This window comes from Petaurus breviceps, unplaced genomic scaffold (assembly GCF_028583685.1).
Source record: "Petaurus breviceps papuanus isolate PSGF00001 unplaced genomic scaffold, PetGlider_PUasm1.0 90740, whole genome shotgun sequence".
NCBI classification, from domain to species: Eukaryota; Metazoa; Chordata; class Mammalia; order Diprotodontia; family Petauridae; genus Petaurus; species Petaurus breviceps.
In genome coordinates, this window is record NW_027187330.1 from 8,325,765 (window position 1) to 8,333,331 (window position 7,567).

Here is a 7,567-nt window from a genome sequence, read left to right on the forward strand (position 1 = left end):
GAATCACCAGGAAATCAAGGAATAGTGCAAACTGATGTTGGCTTAGGAATACCCTTTGCTAAGTGATTGTTGTTGTTGCACTCACTGTGTTATAACCAGAAAGCATGTGTTTTACTTAAACTCTTTCCATAATACTAATCAATCAGTGAGCATTAATTAAATGCCTGCTGTGTGCCAGGCACTGACAAGATGGTGGGGATACAAAGTCAAAAGAGAAGACAGCCTCTGCCCTCGAAGAGTGTACTTTTTATTCCCAAAGAAGGGGAGCCATGAGTCAATCATACAATAGTTCAAGTGCCTCAAATGTTGGTATGTGAGCATCTGATTCCATATGTGAAGATAGATCATGCCTGTCATTCACCCATTCAACTGCAGCCCTGAATTGGGGACCCTGGAATGTTTAAAAGGGGAGCTGGTGTCATTGCATCAATCAATCAGAATACAAACATTTATTAAGCATCTAATATGTATCAGTATGCTAGACTCTGAGAGACAAAATTAAATCACTCCTCCCTTCATTGAAGTCATACTTTATTTTTTCTTAATAGTATTTTTTCCAATTACATGTAAATATTGTTTTCAACATTCATTTTTGTAAAATTTTGATTTCCAAATTTTCCTCCCTCCCCCCTCCAAGACAGCAAGCAATCTGACATAGATTATACATGCACAATTATGTTAAATACATTTCCACATTAGTCATGTTGTGAAAAAAGAATCTCTAAAATTTTTGCATCAATACTCATTAGGGAAATTGGTTTATAATTTTCTTTCTCTGTTTTGGCTTTTCCTGATTTAGGTATCAGTACCATATTTGTGCCATAAAAGGAATTTGGTAGGACTCCACCTATTTTTCCAAATAGATCATATAGTATTGAAATAAATTATTTGAATGTTTGGTGGAATTCATTTGTAAATCCATCTGGCCCTGGAGGTTTTTTCTTAGGAAGATCATTGATGGCTTGTTGAATTTCTTTTTCTAAAATTAGGTTAAGTATTTTATTTCCTCTTCTGTCAATCTGAGCTATTTATATTGTAAATATTCACCCATTTCACTTGGGTTGTCATATTAATTGGCATACAGTTGCACAAAATAGCTCCTACTTATTGCTTAATTTTTTCTTCATCTGTGGTGTATTCAACCCTTTTTATTTTTGATTCTGGTAATTTGGTTTTCTTCTTTTTTAATCAAATTAACCAGAGGTTTACCTATTTTATTGTGTTTTTTTTCCCACAAAACCAGCTCTTAGTTTTATTTATCAGTTCAAAAAATTTCTTACTTTCAATTTTATTAATCTCTCCTTTGATTTTAAGAATTCCTAATGTAGTATTTAATTGGGGATTTTGAATTTGTTCTTTTTCTAGCTTTTTTAGTTGCAGAGGTCATACTTTATTGAGGGAGGTCACAGATGTAAGTAAATATTTAAACAATGGGGAGCAGAGGGGAGTTGGTAGCTGAGGGGTTCAGGTAAGACTTCATATTGGATGTGGCATCTCAACTAAGCTCTGAACCCAGCTATTACAATCCCCATTTTACAGATGAGGAGATGAAGGCAAGCAGAAGTTGTGACCTTCCCTTGGTCATATAGCTAGTGAGTGTCTGACAGTGCATTTGAACTCTTGTTTTCTAGATTTTAGGCCCAGCACTATAATACTGAGCTGCCTAGGCAGTGAAGGGATGCATTCCAGGCATGGGAGACAGGAGAGGGATTGCTCATGTGATTGGCTATTCAGAGTAAACGCTCCTTGCCTTGCTGTGTGTCACTGGGGGAAGAGGTGAAAGTAAGCCACCATCTCTCCCCTAAGCCCTCATTGTCACTTTTATTTCCTTCCCCTCTGATGTTTATTGCTCAGTGAGACCACCAAAGCTTCCAGGCAAACTTCCCTGCATGACTCCAGAAATAGAGGCTAGCTGACCTCCTGACCCTCCCTCTTAGGTTGTCAGCTCCTTCTCTTAGGCACTATCAGCAAGGACTAGAAGAAGGAAAACATGCCATTTTTCAGCAGAGAAATAAACTTTTTTTTCCAATGAGAGGGGAAAAAAGCATTCAAAGTCACTCCTACATGGTAGTCAGTAAACTATCAGAGAAAAGAAAAGATTCAAGGAGCCAGGAACCCAAAGATAAATAAACCGGGGAGTTTTCTCCTTCCTTGTGACATGGGTAATGACATAAGCAAAACACGAGACCTCTCTTCTAACTATTGTGAGCAAACTCCCTCAGCATCTCTGATTTTTACCCAAAGGCTGGAGCATCAAGATTAGGGGAAGTTGAACAGAACACAAAAAAGTCATCCCAGGAAGGCTTTAAATTTCATCTTATAAAATAACTGCTTCTTGATGCCTGCTTTGGAGAATAGGGTTCTGATCTCTGATACAGTGATTTAACCCCTGGAAAGTATGAATTATTACCCAAAGATTAGAAGATAATCCCTGGAAAGTGTGTCATCAGTCATATATATCAGTCATATATCATCAGTCATATAGGAACGCTATGGAGAAAGATCTTAGGTTGGGTCATAGGCATCTATAGAGCATGGCCCAGGTATATGGGCACCCTCCCTCACCTCCATGCCATGCCCTATGCATGACCATTCATTGACAGTAAAGTTAAACTACATAATACTAACATTCCAAAGCTAATATTATGTGGTTCTTTAGACCTTCATCTATGAAATGTGCATGCGAGATACATGGTTCAAATAAAAACTGTATGGTTTGAATAGAAGAACCAGAGAACATGAAAGCTGGAAAGGGCCCAATGCTATTTGGGGTTCTTCAGTACTGGCCCCTTCCCACTACTTTGCTTCCTGACCTGACATTTCCCTGCTCACCATTCAGGGCTCTTTCTCAGAGAAGGACAAGGGATTAAACATCAAACTTGGTTTTCTGGATTATCAACAGCCCCATGAATAATTGGGAGGGAGAGGAGATTGAAATCAATGCTGAAATACTCATTTTAAAAGCTGATACAGTTTAAGGAAACTTCAGAGTGTTTGCCTTCTATCTGGGGAGGAAAACAATGAAATGCCCTTGAGGAGGCCAATCACAAGCAGCTTCTCTCATTGGACCTCTTAGCCACTGTCTCAAGGGTGTCATAGGACCACAGGGTTATAGATTTAGAACTGGAGGAACCTTCAACATCACCCAGACCAACCCTTTCATTAAAAAAATAATTGCAGCCAAAAAGATTTGTGTGGCCTAGAATTCAATGACAGATAGAATTCAAACCCAGTGTTGGAGTCAGAACACCAAATCTAGAACCCTTACCACAAACTGATTCTTTCTTCACTTTCACAGTGCCACAAATTTAAGCCTGATTCCTGACTGTTTCCCCATTCTCTATATGATTGAGGTTGAGAAATTTTCTTTCCCTTAATCCACCTAAGACCAGGTCAGAGTTCTAAAAGCCTCAAGGAAATAAGGAAAAAAGTAGGAAAAAAATTAAATAAGACATTAAATAAGGCAAACCATTCATACAGCTGTTCTTTCATCTAGTACTAGTTGGCCCTTTTTCCAGGGGCTCTGATCTAAATCTGTATCCAAGCCAGCAGCCTATCAGATGCCCCAAGTATAGACAGGTCAGTCAGTCAAAAGCACTTATTAAATGCCAACTGTGTGCCAGGCACTGTGCTAAGCTCTAGGGTCTACAAGATGGGCAAAAGACAGTCCCTGCCCTCCAGGAGCTCATAATCTAACAGAGAAGAGAATGTTCAGACAATTACAAACAGGCTATATTTAGAGAGGCTATTTCTTCACTTAAAAATGGAGCTCATCTTCTACATCTCAGCCTAGCCTCTGCCCAGTCCAAGTGATACCAAAGAACCATGCCATCCACCCCCCCACTCATAATAGACTACCACCAGATGAGGTCCAATGAACAAGTCACATGTGCCCAGTCCCAGATGCCAGCACTACTAACTCTGATCTCAAGGTGATAAGTCATTTTCAGTGGGGCTCCTGCCTAGGGCCAACGGGCTTTTCCTAGAATATCATGTGATGATTTTACAATAGTCCAACTGAAAAATAAACAGATCCTATCCAAAGAAAATATGGAAGAGTTCCTTTCATCAAAAAGCATCTTCCTTATGTACAAAATGAAAGACTTAGACTAGGATATTTTTAATGTTTCTTTCAGCAAAATGTGAACTCTATGAAGCCAGTAACTGTCTCATCTAAACTTTGTATCTCTCCAAACCTCTAGTATAGTATTCCAGAACACAGTGGATGATTTTAATATATGTTGCATTGAACTGAATTTCTTCTATGAAAATAGGGCTGTGGAGTGGCTAGTGTGATGTGGGTGGGGTGTGCAGTGAATAGAGCACCAGCCCTGGAGTCAGAAGGACCTGAGATCAAATCTGGCCTCAGACACTTAACACAAAAGCTAGCCGTGTGACCTTGGGAAAGTCACTTAACCCCAATTGCCCTCCAAAAAGCAAAAAAAAAAAAAAAGGAAGAAGAAGAAAATAGGTCTGTGAGCTTATCTAGAGCTCATATTTGTGTGTGTGTATGAGTGCAGATTAAGAGCTTGGTATACCCAAACACTCGACATATTCAATAGAGCCAATTTAACCCAATTGTAACCATACAAGTCAGTCATACATAGCCAAACTCCCAAGGTCAGAGGTGGTGTAAAATATGACTCCAAGGAAAAAGAACAATATTTAGGAATATTTTCCTCCAAGAGACACATACAGTGTCAACTGGCTATAATCTACAATTTCTGAGAAGTTTCCATAATTAAATGGGAGTGGGAATGCACTACTATATCCCTCACAGTTCTGGGTCCAGAGTAGACACTCAGTAAACTGGTGATTTATTATCCCCCCTTGATTGATTGGGAGAGGGAGGGGTAGGTGCATAGGGAGAATGTAAGACTTATTTTCATTTCTAGCTCAGGTAGAGGATACTGCCTTGGAAATTTTGCTTCTAGTGTTGGCATGTCTAATGTGGTAAAATTACTCATAGCAGACTGTTCACAGTGCAAGGCATGGAATTTTACATACATCTTAGCATTTAAAGTCTAAACATGTCAGTTCACAGAACAGGGTTAACTTCTTGAAAATGAGAGACTTTCAAGGTCAAGAGTAAAGAGGACTGAAGACCCAGGACTATGACTAATGATCATTTGAGCTCAAAAAAGAATGAGGTTTGCAGTTCACACATTGAAACCTAAGGCTGTAGCTACTAGATACTGAAACAAACTGATGATTCAAATCCTTTAACTTTGAAAAAGGTCAATTCCTAAGAGACAAAAAATGTACAGACTAATGATTTAGTGAGAGACAGCAAGCTATAGTGGATAGAGAGCCAAACTTTAGAGCCAGAATGACCACGTCTTACCTCTGGCACATACCAGTTTGGTGACGAGGAGAAAGTCATTCAATCTCTCACTGCCCCACGCAGCTCTCTAAGACTTGGTTTGAGATAATGTGGATAAAATGCTACATAAATGCAAACTAAGATTTGTATTTTATATATATATTATTATATTATATTAACATTATATATTATATATAATAATTATATAATATATTATATATAAATATACATTTATATATAAAGATATTTATATACAAATATAATATATACATAATATAAATACAAATATATTATTATATTATATATATTATTTATATATATAAATGCAATTGTTTTTATTCTTTTTTTTCCATTTCATTTATCAACAGGATATTGTGAAACTCAGTTCTGTTAATAAATGTATTAGACATGGCTTCCAATCTTGTGTTCATCTGAAAATTGGTAAGCATTCCTTATTGCCTTCATTTATTCAATAAGCATTTGTTATATGCCAGGAAATTAAAAAGACCCTGCCCTCAAGGAGTTTACATATTAATGGGATGCTGAGAGGACAACTGACTAAACACGACATGTACGCAGATGTGTAAACACAGCATTGTTGTTTGTCCTTCATTCTCAAAGATGACCATAACATCAGGAAGGTGATGCCATGACTTGTTAGTGAATTGGATTTAGGCGAGGGAGAGCTGTTCAAAGTCACCAGTCTCATTTTCTCCTCCAGAACCATCTGGGTCTAGTAGCAAGATATGGATCAAGATGACTAGAGATGGCCCCAGTTGTAGTGGGAAAACTTGGCCTTCTTAAACTAAGGTCTTTCACAGGTATCAATTTGTCTGAGGCAACACCCATTCAGGGGTTAATGCTAAGTAAGAAATGAAGCAAAGAATGGCCACTTTTACCCAGTCACAAAAGAAAAAAAATCTGTCTGGAAGAAAAAGACCCTCAGGGTTTCTAGTCAAAACATAAACAATGCTTTTCATACTCACTCTGAGCCATCAGAGGCCAAATAGTGACCAAGCGAAGCTTGGGTGAGGACCTATTGTTGGCCAATCAATGAGAGCCAGAGTGATTTTGGTTTAAGTTATGTTCCTTAAAAGAAAACATAGCTGATAAACCCCAAGATATCTTGTAAGGTTTCAGTGGTCAAAATTTATATTCCTTTGGGCAGAGCACCCATAGGTAAGGGTATGATTCCCTATGTGGACAGAAGGAAGGAAGTGGGGGGAGAGAAAGAAGGATGGGAAGAAGGAAGGAAGGAAAGAAGGAAGGAAGGAAGGAAGGAAGGAAGGAAGGAAGGAAGGAAGGAAGGAAGGAAGGAAGGAAGGAAGGAAGGGAGGGAGGGAGGGAGGGAGGGAGGGAGGGAGGAAGGAAGGAAGGAAGGAAGGAAGGAAGGAAGGGAGAGAGGGAGGGAGGGAGGGAGGGAGGGAAGGAGGAAGGAAAGAGCTCAGTTGCCCAACTAGAAATGGTCAGTTGAGTCCCCAGTGACTTAATCCATGAAGGGTAGACTAATGCCTTGAAACCTAAGCTTAGACCATTTCAATCAAGTCAGAAAAATATTAATTCACAGATTGTTGTTTGTCTTCCATTCTTGAAAAGGATCATGAAAATAGGAAGGTAACTTGTGAGTTAATTGGGATTAAGTGAGGGAGGGCTGTGCAAAGTCACCAGCCTCTCTCTTTCCTCCAGAACCATCTGGGTCTTGTGGCAATATATAGATCAGAATGACTGTAGAACAAAGGACAAACAACCTGGCTGCCCTACTGGGGACCCAACTGGTCAGTTCCAGTTGGGTAATGCAACTCCACTTCACTAGTGAATTCTATCAAACATTTAAAGAACAATTGATTCCAATACTCTACAAATTATTTGGGAAAATTAGTGAAGAAGGAGTCCTACCAAATTCTTTTTATGACATAAATATGGTACTGATACCTAAATCAGGAAGAGATAAAACAGAGAAAGAAAATTATAAACCAATCTCCCTCATGAATATAGATGCAAAAATTCTAAATAAAATACTAGCCAAAAGACTACAGCAACTTATCTCAATAATAATACACTTTGATCAGGTAGGATTTATTCCAGGAATGCAAGGATGGTTTAATATTAGGAAAACCATCAGTATAATTGAGCATATCAACAATAAAACTAGCAGAAACCACATGATCATCTCAATAGATGCAGAAAAGGCTTTTGACAAAATACAACATCCATTCCTATTAAAAACATTAGAAAGTATAGGAA